General features: G+C 36.5%; 1 protein-coding gene and 1 long non-coding RNA gene across 4 annotated transcripts in view; both read right to left on the bottom strand.

Annotated features, from left to right (window-relative positions):
- Window positions 1–9995, bottom strand: part of LOC118766513 — a 13837-nt gene extending 3842 nt beyond the window's left edge. Inside the window, exons 1-2 of the long non-coding RNA XR_005002448.1 lie at window positions 9980–9995; window positions 5613–5659 (exon numbers count right to left, since the gene is read on the bottom strand). This is a non-coding gene — a long non-coding RNA (uncharacterized LOC118766513). The remainder of the gene's footprint in view (window positions 1–5612; window positions 5660–9979) is intronic.
- Window positions 1–10666, bottom strand: part of LOC115220397 (oxysterol-binding protein-related protein 11) — a 158821-nt gene that overhangs the window by 130225 nt on the left and 17930 nt on the right. The window lies entirely within an intron of this gene.

The following is a 10666-nucleotide window of genomic DNA, read 5'->3' as shown; positions in this document are numbered from 1 at the left end:
CAGCTATTGAAAGATCTCACTGTTGCCCAACAAAAGAAATCGAACAAAAATCAATGAGAGAGCATTATTATTAAAACCAACTTTAGTGAGAGTATAAATATTTCTCTTAAATTTGTTTTTACTTCTTTACCAGGTGTTAAATGTTTGAACAAAGCCAAAAAAATAGACACATTGACTAACAATGGTTGTTTTAACAAGACTTACTGTGAAGTTTTACTGTCAAAATTTAGTCACATTATATCAACTCTTTAGCATTTAAACCAGCCATATCCAAATCAAATATATACGTTCAAACTGGCCAGATCAGCCTCTCACACCTACTCTACAATGTTATTCTAAAAATAAACAGTCACATCATCAAAATCTCAAAGCTACAAGGTAATGCATGATTGATTCAAAACAATGTGAATAAATAAGCATTACATTTGACAGAGTCATGAGGGCGCGTGGCTTAGTGGTTAGGGCATTCGGCTCAGATCATAAGGTTGTGAGTTCAATTCCTGGTGAACCGTTGTGTCCTTGAGCAAGACACTTTATTTCACATTGCTCCAATCCACTCAACTGGCAAAAATGAGTAGTACCTGTATTTCAAAGGGCCAGCCTTGTCACACTTTGTGTCACGCTGAATCTCCTTGTGAACTACATTAAGGGTATACGTGACTGTGGAGTACTCAGCCACTTGCACGTTAATTTCTCGAGCAGGCTGTTCCGTTGATTGTATCAGCTGGGACCCTCGTCGTTGTAACCGACGGAGTGCTCCTACCTACTACATTTGACAGAGTAATCTGCATGTTAAAGTGTTCAATACTATCTTGATCAAATAACAGAATAGGGCCAAAAAAAGGCTACTAATCCAAGTATTAGAATGGATTGCCTATGTTCATTCGACCACAGGACGAAGGCCTAAGCAGGTTCTCTCCAGCAACCACTGTGTTATGCAGAAACTATAAGACTGAACTTCAGACCATACTGGTTTGATGAGCCTACTCTGCTCTGCTACACTGGCTCGACACGGTTTGGCAATAGACTCTTACCCAGGAATAATTAAGTCAATTACAATTGACCCCAGTGCTCCAAGTATAAAACAGAAAATATAAATAATCAGAAAATAAGCTAATAAATCACATTCCATGGAGAGAGTTAGTTTAACTGTGGTTTGAAGCAGTTCTGGATACTTAAATTACCATAAAACCTAAGTACTAATTCATAAATGATAATATTCAAAACACTTATTTGATATTTAGTAATTGGCAAAAAGATATTGAAACCTTACAAATTTTAAAAATGGAAGGAAAAAGTTGGGAATATTTAAAATAGCACTGGATTCTTAGGAAATTTTGTAAAATATGTCATATGTGGAATACAGTTTTTAATTATTTCTCATGCTAATTATCATACAAATTTAGTTACAGTCATGTCTGTATGGTTAAGAAGCTAACTTTGCTATAACATGGCTTCAGGTTCAGTCCCACTGTGTAACACTTTGGTTAAGGGTTTTCTACTATAAACCAGCTGACCAATGACTTGAGTGAATTTGGTAGATGAAAACTGTGTGGAAGCCCATCATACATGTATGAGTGTGTGTGCCTTTGTGTTTGTTCCCCCCACCACCACCAACACCACTTAACCTGTGTTGGTTTGTTTATGTTCCCCATAACATAGCAGTTTAGCTTAAGAGAGTGATAAAATACCAGACCTTTAAGTACCGAGATAAATATGTTTGACTAAACTCTTCAAACTGGAATAATGGTCCCACTGATGTTATAGACACGCCTCATATGGCAATTAGAGAGACAAAGTGAGATATTAATTAAGGAAGTTAATGTTTAATTTGAGTTTTGCAGGTTAGGACTGCTTTCTTTCTAAAGGTTCTTTCCTAAATGGTCAAAATGAAGTTCCCAGAAAGTCTAAAAAAAGATCATTAGTAATTTAGTTAAAGAGACATAGTATACAAAACCAATTCTAAATACGGGTGGGTTTTATAACAATAGAGACAGTGAGAACAGAATTTGGTCGAGCTAGACACACAAATAGATCTGCAAACGTTTCTTATGATTCACTGAACTTACCATTACAGTACAGGAAATTAATGAGAGACACTTAATGCAAAAAAAAAAACAGATTATCTCAAAAAATGTGTTTTATGTTTCAATTCCAAATTAAGGCTTGTTAAAACCAATAGATATATTTGTGAAGGCCCATAGCCTAGTGGTTAGGGTGTTACCCTTGAAACCTTGATTTCATGATTATGGTTTCATTTCCTGGACCTGGATGCTGCATTGTGTTCTTAAGCAAAACATCATCTCATGCTGTTTTGTGATTGTTTCAACATCTGGCATGTGGCACAGAATGGCACCTATACAGGCAATGTCAATTTGATGGAGACAGTGAGCTCATGTACAGCAGAAACGCTTTATCACTACAAGCAAACCAAACTTGTGCAGTTTATTCAGCAAGAAATTGTGGAATTGTCTTTCACGGACTCAAGCATCTACCAACAATATATCCAATAATCATACTTTCTTCTACATTCCTAAACAGCTCTCATCATCATCATTTAGTGTCCATTCTCCATGCTTGCATGGGTTAGATGGTTTGGCTGAAACTGGTAAGCCAGAGAGCTGCACCAGGTTCCAGTCTGGTTTGGCTTAGTTTCTATGGCTGGATATCCTTCCTATGCCAACCACTCCAAAGAGTGTAGTTGGTGCTTTTAACATGTCACTGGCATGGGTCCCTTTAACATGTTACTAGCATAGGTGCCCTTAACATGTCACTGGCACAAGTGTCCTTAATGTGTCACTGGCAGTGACCCCCAACTATTATTCCACTAAGTTTGATATGTCTTCTCAAGCACAGCAAAATCACCAACAGTCTGTGTCACTTATCGCCTCCATGAGACTTGACATCCAAAGATCATATTTCACTGCTTCACTTTTGACAATATTATTTACATATTTTGAAGAGTTTATTTAAACAAATGGCAATAATTATCAGAACTATATCTGACATTTCAGCAATTCAAGCTTGTTTATCATTTGATAAAATAAAATAAGGAAAAAAGAAATTAATAATCATCTCATCTTAAAGATAACTAATTGTTAAGTAAAAGGTCAGACTTTTATACATTGAACAAAACAGCAACTACAATAGCTGTGGATAATTTACTAACAAATCACCAACTGATTAGATTAGCTAATTAGTTGTCTGACTTTCATTGGCTATACAACTGCTAAACATTAACAGATTTCTTGGTAAGGAAAAAAAAATCTATAAGTCAAATATTACCTGTGATAGAAGTGAGAAAAAAATAAAATGAAAATTGTATTTGGAGTAAATTTGAATAACAGACAAACCATATGCTTTGTATATTTGTAACCAACCAAACTTTTCTACATCAAAACAGTTTTAAATGCTTCTGTGATCAGAGAAATTAAGACTACAACGGTTGATGTACCCAACCAAATTTTACTTCCTAGCCATTTATTCTATCTATCCAGTTGGGTAACTTGCTCAGACAAGATGTCCTGAGCTTCCATTGCAGTCATCATATCCAGCGTCTCCACAGGTTGATCAATATATGCTCTTCTTGGTCTGCCAATATCTTTATGTCCATGCATAGGTTTTCAGAGAAGGAGATCCTTGGACATTTCACATCCTTGTTTCTCCAGCAACGTCTTGCAGATAATGTGTTGGTTTTTCTCCGATTACCATGATGATTGTAGGAAGACTGTCATTCAGTCACTCACTGCTTTGTAGGATGTTGTTGCCAAAAATGACCGAGAACTGCATGAAACCTTGTCATATATGTACTGACAAGCTTGTTTTCAAGTCTTTTTTAGTTCCCAATAAGTACAATTTATATACATCATCAGTTTATAGTGGACGAATTAATCCATTACCAGGTTTAAAACCACCAGTTGGCACAGATACCTTTAGCAGAGACCCAATCTGTGACAAATTATTGAACTCTCGGATTTAATAACTTCCTTTTACTTATTTCTGAGGCCCAGCTGTTCATTCTGAGATAAACTTCAATCCTGTAGCATTCAGATTACTCAGTCAAATGTAATGCTTAGTTAATTAGACTATTTTGAAATCTATCATGCATTATTTTATAGTTTCAAGATTTCAGTGATGTGATTAATCATTTTTACAATGTCATTGTAGGGTAGGTGTGAGAGGCTGGATCTGGCCAGTTTGAACATATAAGAGAATATATCCAAAAGCTGGATATGGCCGCTTTAACTGCTAAAGGGTTAAAATAAAGGTAACAATTCCCAGCAAGTTTCCCCCACCCTCACCCATTTACACCATATATGGTTATTACAAAACTCTTATCTCTTACCTCAAAGACATTCTATGACTGTCCCCTATCTTTTAGTCAAATATAGTATATCTACAACAACATTCAATGACCCCCCCACCACCACCACCACATCCCAACCATTTCTAATATGTTAAGTATAATTTGAGAGAGATTTAACAGCTATTTCTAGCAAACCAAGTGATAACATAGGGCTTTCTTTGTTAATAAAATTAACAATATCTAGTTGCAGTTGGAATGAATGCATTTTTGGTTAACTCTTATAATTTACTTCAGGAGTGAAGGCGCATGACTCAGTGGTTAGAGCGCCAGGTTCACAATCAGGAGTTATCAAGTTCAATTCTCTGACCTGGCTGTGTATTGTGTCCTTGAGCAAGACACTTTATTCCCATTGCTCCAGTTCACTCAGCTGTAGAAACAAGTTGCGGCATCACTGGTGCCAAGCTGTATTGGCCTTTGCCTTTTCCTTGGATAACATTAGTTGATATGGAGAGGGGAGTCTGGTATGCATGGGGGACTGCTGCTCTTCCATAAACAACCTTGACTGGACTTTGTGCCTCAGAGGGTAACTTTCTAGGTGCAATCCCATGGTCATTCATGACCAAAGGGGGTCTTTACCCAGTGGTTCTCAACTGTATTTTTACCTATGGACCCCTTTGATTACTATTTTATTCTGGTAGGCCCTCAGGGCCATTTTATGTTTAAAAACTAGTTTTATAAATACAGCTTTCAAAATTCAAATTTTTCTATAACATGTTCACTTGTGTGGGTTTGCAATGGCACTCACTGGAGAACCTGGAAACATTGTTATTCTTTTATTCATTTCAGCCACGCAGCTGCAGTCATGCTAGAGTACTGCCATGGAAAAATTGAGATGCTTACAGCACCTAGGTTTCCCAAGTGGTCACCCGTCTAGGTTTTAGTTAAGCTCAACACTGCTTAACTTCAGTGATTGGACAAGAACCAGTGCATTCAACATGATATGGCTGAGATATGTTCAAATGTTGGAGATAGAAACGTAGCTGCTTCTGGCAATAAAGACATCTAAAGCAAAATTTTTTCATGAATCCTTAAAATACTGTGGATTCCCAATTTACTATTTTGCTTGCATGGACCCCACCACCCACCTAAATCTAATATGGACCCCCAGGGGTGACATACACTCTTCCTGGGAGCCACTGATTCACTTGTTTCAGTCACTGGACTGCAACTATGTGCCCTTGGGCACCCAATATTCAGCCAAAATTTCAAATCAATATTAGAAAACTGGTCAAAAGTGGGACTGAACCAGGAACCAGGTGGTTGGGAAGCAAACTTCTTACCACACAGCCACATCTGTGCCTGTATGGTTATTTTTTTTTTTTTTTACTTCTTTGCTGTTTTAAAATGCTTCTTCGCAAATATCATAACTGGCCACGAAAAAAAAAAATTTCAACAAGCATTTTATATGTATCAGATATAAAGTTGTACTATGACATAACCTGATCATGTAGAAAAGATTATGTTATTCATAAGATGACCTTAATATTATACACCTGGAATCAGAGCAATAATAATTGTTCAGCTGATTATATTTCCAGCGAAACAAATATATAAATAGAAAAAATATTATAATAAAAATCAAGCAACAGAATAAAAATTATGTCTATTCAACAGGTTTAACAAGTATTTTGTAAAAACAAAATTTACAGCCCAAAAGTACATTGAAAAAGAAACCAGATAGCACTTAGAATGAACTTATAAAATGAGATCCTCTGTGTGTGTGTGTGTGTGTGTGTGTGTGTGTGTGTGTGTGTGTGTGTGTGTGTGTGTGTGTGTGTGTGGTGTGCAATGAGGAAAGTGATGAGAAAAGAAACTAAAAAATATTCAGTAGCGTCTTTTCTTAATGCAGGAGTTTAGAAGGAGATCTGTTTTTATGCTTGGCAGTAATGAAAAACTATTGATTCCATTAGTTTTACTAATGACCAAAATGAAAACGAATGAAATCATGAAATACTCAAAATGCTTGCAATGAGTTGTTAATGCAAAAATATATTTTTGCAGACTCTTAAACTTGTTAACCTTAGCTTTAGAGACGAAAGGACTCAGTTCAGATCCTGCAATGGTCAACTATACCTTTCATTCTTTTGTTGGAAGGAGGGAGCATCTAATAAATCAAGTACCCGGGCCCAGTACTGACACAGCCTTCTTTCCCTTAAATTATTACAGGTCGTGGCTGCTGCCAGCCTCCCCTGGCACGTAAAAAGCACCCACTACACTCAAGGAGTGGTTGGTGTTAGGAAGGGCATCCAGCTGTAGAAACACTGCCAGATCAGACTGAAGCCTGGTGCAGCCTCCTGGCTTCACAGACCCCGGTCAAACCATCCAACCCATGCTAGCACAGAAAATGGACATTAAATGATGATGATGATGATGGGTATTCCACTGAATCAAGGGTGGAAAGACAGTATCTATTAACTATTCTATGGATTTGGATAATTACAACTACAAAAGCATGGTACACAGGTACCTACAACATAAGCATAGTACACAGGTACCTACAACAAGAACAAAAGCATAGTACACAATATCAAATCATTCTTGGTTGTGATAGCTGAAGCCCATCAATATTATGTTTGATATCTGATTAGTCAGGTATCTTATTCTTGGATATGTCCCTAGAACTAGCCTAGAAATAAATGGTAAATCAGAAATAAAAATTCTTCCATTGATATCACCTTGGTATTCTTTGATTTTACCAGAAGCTCAGAGACAAAAAATTTTTTATAGCAGAATATGAAGATATTCTGAAAGTGGTATTGACTGATCAGTTTTACAGTAATAACAACTTAGTGCTACTAAATGTAATAAATGGAAAAAATGAATTCAATAGAATGTGAGATTGTGTGCGTATAAGAGGTTAAAATAAATAGTAGACGTTGCTACCAAAATGAAATGAAGTTCAACTGAATAATTTCTATTATCATACAACAGAAGTTGATGTTAACACTAAACTACTTTCTGAGTGATTTTCACTGGCAAATATTGCAGAAAACATTTAGTCCCTTATCCAGGGTATAACAATTCTGGTATATGAATATACAACTCTTCAGCTAAAATAACAATACTTCTCTCACTCAATATTTATGATACCTTTAGAATTGGAAAAATTCACAAATATTAGAAAATTAATGGTAAAGCAGTGAGCTGGCAGAATCGTTAGCACACTGAATAAAATGCTTAGTGGAATTTCATGTTTTTATGTTCTAATTTCAAATTCTGCTGCAGTCAATATAATAAGTACCAGTTGAGTACGGAGGTCAATGTAATCAATTTATCCCGTCCCCCAAAATTTCTGGCCTTCTGTCAAAATTTGAAATCAATTTTAGAAAACTGATTTAAAAGACTACACACTGAATACTAACAAGATACTTCACTTCTTTTTTTTTCAGCCAATTCAGCTGAAATAAGAAGCAATAACATTTTATTACAGAACGATTAGGAATATAAGGTGTCTAGAATATAATGAATTGCTCTTTTCATTAAGTTGACATGACTGTTGATAGCAAACATTTGAAAAGCTTAGAAAATGTTTACTTTTACAATAATTTTTACAATTAGCCTAATGATAGAAAATAATTTTTTTCCTACACTAGATTTCAGAAAAAAGTCCTAAAGATGGCATGAAAAAATAATTAGATTGAAAGAATAAAAATCAAGCAAAAATTGATGTTTTATATAAATATATTGATTGTAGGTGTATAGTTGGCCAGAGATAACAAAATTTATGTTCCCCTCACTAATGCTGCACTGTATACAAAGCCCCAAGTGTTTTTCTCTCAAATGATTAAACCCATTCTAGACCAGCAAGTTTCACTGAAGCATACTGGTGAAATGCAAGGGATATCCAAATGCACCACAAACTATTTAGAAAATATGAACTTAGAGGTCCTTGTTGTGACTTGAGAGGCATTACAAAACCCCAGAAGACACAATATCTTCAGTCAACATCACGATATTGGATCCTGTGTGACATGTTAAATAATTATAATAATGGTTTCAAATTTTGGAACAAGGCTAGCAATTTCAGGATAGGGGATTAAGTTGATCACATTGACACCAGTGATCAACTGGTACTTATTTTATTGACCCCAAAGATAAAAAGCAAAGTTGAATTTGAACTCAGAACATACAACCAGTAAAAATACTGCTAAGCATTTTCTCCGGCAAGCTGATTCTGCCAGCGCACCATAGTAATAATAATAATAATAATAATAATAATAATATTCTATAAAGATTGACATAACTCTTCACAAAGGTAAATAGATAAGTTTGAATGATATTTTGACAGCTCATCTGTCTTTTGCAAGTTGACTTGAAAAAGACAGACGAACTGTTGAAATATCATTCAAACCTTTAAATAAATATATTACAATTGCATTGTGCTCTTCTTATTGTCTAATAATAATAAGAATCCTTTCTTCTCTAAGCACAAGCCTTGAAATTTTGGTGGGGACAAGGCTAATATCAATTACATTGAACCCAGTGATTGACTAGTACTTATTTCATTGATCCCGAAAGAAGATAGGCAAAAATCAACTTCAGTGGCATTTGAGCTCAGACCTATTTCTTTATTACCCACAAGGGGATAAACATAGAGGGGACAGACATAGGTATTAAGTCGATTACTTTGACCCCCAGTGCATAACTGGTACTTAATTTATTGACCCCCTGAAAGGATGAAAGGCAAAGTCAACCTCGGCAGAATTTGAACTCAGAACGTAACGGCAGACAAAATACAGCTACACATTTCGCCCGGCGTGCTAACGTTTCTACCAGCTCTCCGCCTTAATTTGAACTCAGATCGTAAAACCAGAAGAAATGCCACTAAGCATTCTGTCTGGCATGCTAATGATTTTGCCCCATCCAGCTCCTACATTAAAGGAGGGGTGGGTGTCTTTTATTTATTTTTAGTTCTTTCATAATGAAGAGTGTTTTTATTAGAATGGTCATAATTTGGAAATTATGGTATTGAACCTTCTTTAAGATGTTGTTGCTTAATACTTTCATTTGATATCTCAATTATCATTAGATACATTCTAATTATGCTTCAGGTTGGAGATTTTCACTTAAGATTCTTGTGAAAACCAACATTTGATACATAGATGTCAAATAATACCATCCTCTGTTGCAAAGCAATCAAGTCAGATGATTAGGAACTAGATTCCAATGATGCTTGGTCTTCTGCAATTAGCTTAATGAGGAAAAACAAACAACTTCTGTTTTTAAACCTACAGTTGACCTTTCCATATTCTCACAGCCTGTTGCAGAAAACCAATGGAAACAGTTTCCTTGGGCAAGTTATTAGAGTCCAAAATCAAAGTGCAGGAACTGGAATCAACGTATAATAATATTCAAAGAAATTATTGCATATTTTGCTCGCTCTTTCTATCCACACTCTCCAATGAACAGAACACAACTCCCAAGAAACTTACTGAGGAAGCATCAACAGCTCCAGATAGAAGACATTGTATTTACTTCTCACTTGGTCTCAGAAACTTGGTATAAAGGAAAGACACTTTTTCCTCTTGTTGGTCAACATTCCAGCGACTGAAACTTTTCTTAATCCTTCCAAGCAGTTTTTTCCAAATATTCAAACCACATTTACACACACACACACACACACATATAGTCAACCTTCTCTTTATAGAGCTTACATAAGACATGTAAAGAAAATCTTAAATATAGGCGCAGGAGTGGCTGTGTGGTAAATAGTTGGCTTATCAACCTTCTTTTTTCGGTCACCCTTGCTGAGCCACCTCCATAATGCTTCCGGGTCTTTTAAGTGGTTAGTTGCACGGTGGAACTGACCTTGTAATTCCATGCAGAGTAGGATTTCTTCTTTCTCGTTTTCCAAGCTAGCATGGGTTGGACGGTTCGACCGGGATCTGGGAAGCCAGAAGGCTGCACCAGGCTCCAGTCTGGTCTGGCAGTGTTTCTACAGCTGGATGCCCTTCCTAATGTCAACCACTCCGTGAGTGTAGTGGGTGCTTTTTACATGCCACTGGCACGGAAGCCAGTCAAGGTGGCGCTGGCATCGGCCACGTTCGGAAGGTGCTTTTTACGTGCCACCGGCACAGGGATCACAGGGATCACAACTACAATTTCCATTGATTTTGATGTTGATGTACATGACTCAATAGGTCTCCTCAAGCACAGGGTCGAAACAGTGTTTCTTTACTTGCCACCTGCACAGGAGTCAGTCCAGTGGCACTGGCAACTGCTGGGTGCCAGGCATAGGATTGGTTCAATTTCAATTCCAATTTCACTTGACCCAACAGGGGCAATAATAATAATGTATTT

The sequence above is a fragment of the Octopus sinensis genome, linkage group LG16 (genome assembly GCF_006345805.1).
Source record: "Octopus sinensis linkage group LG16, ASM634580v1, whole genome shotgun sequence".
NCBI lineage: Eukaryota > Metazoa > Mollusca > Cephalopoda > Octopoda > Octopodidae > Octopus > Octopus sinensis.
Note: the sequence above shows the minus strand (reverse complement) of the source record. Positions and strands in the feature narration are given on the sequence as shown.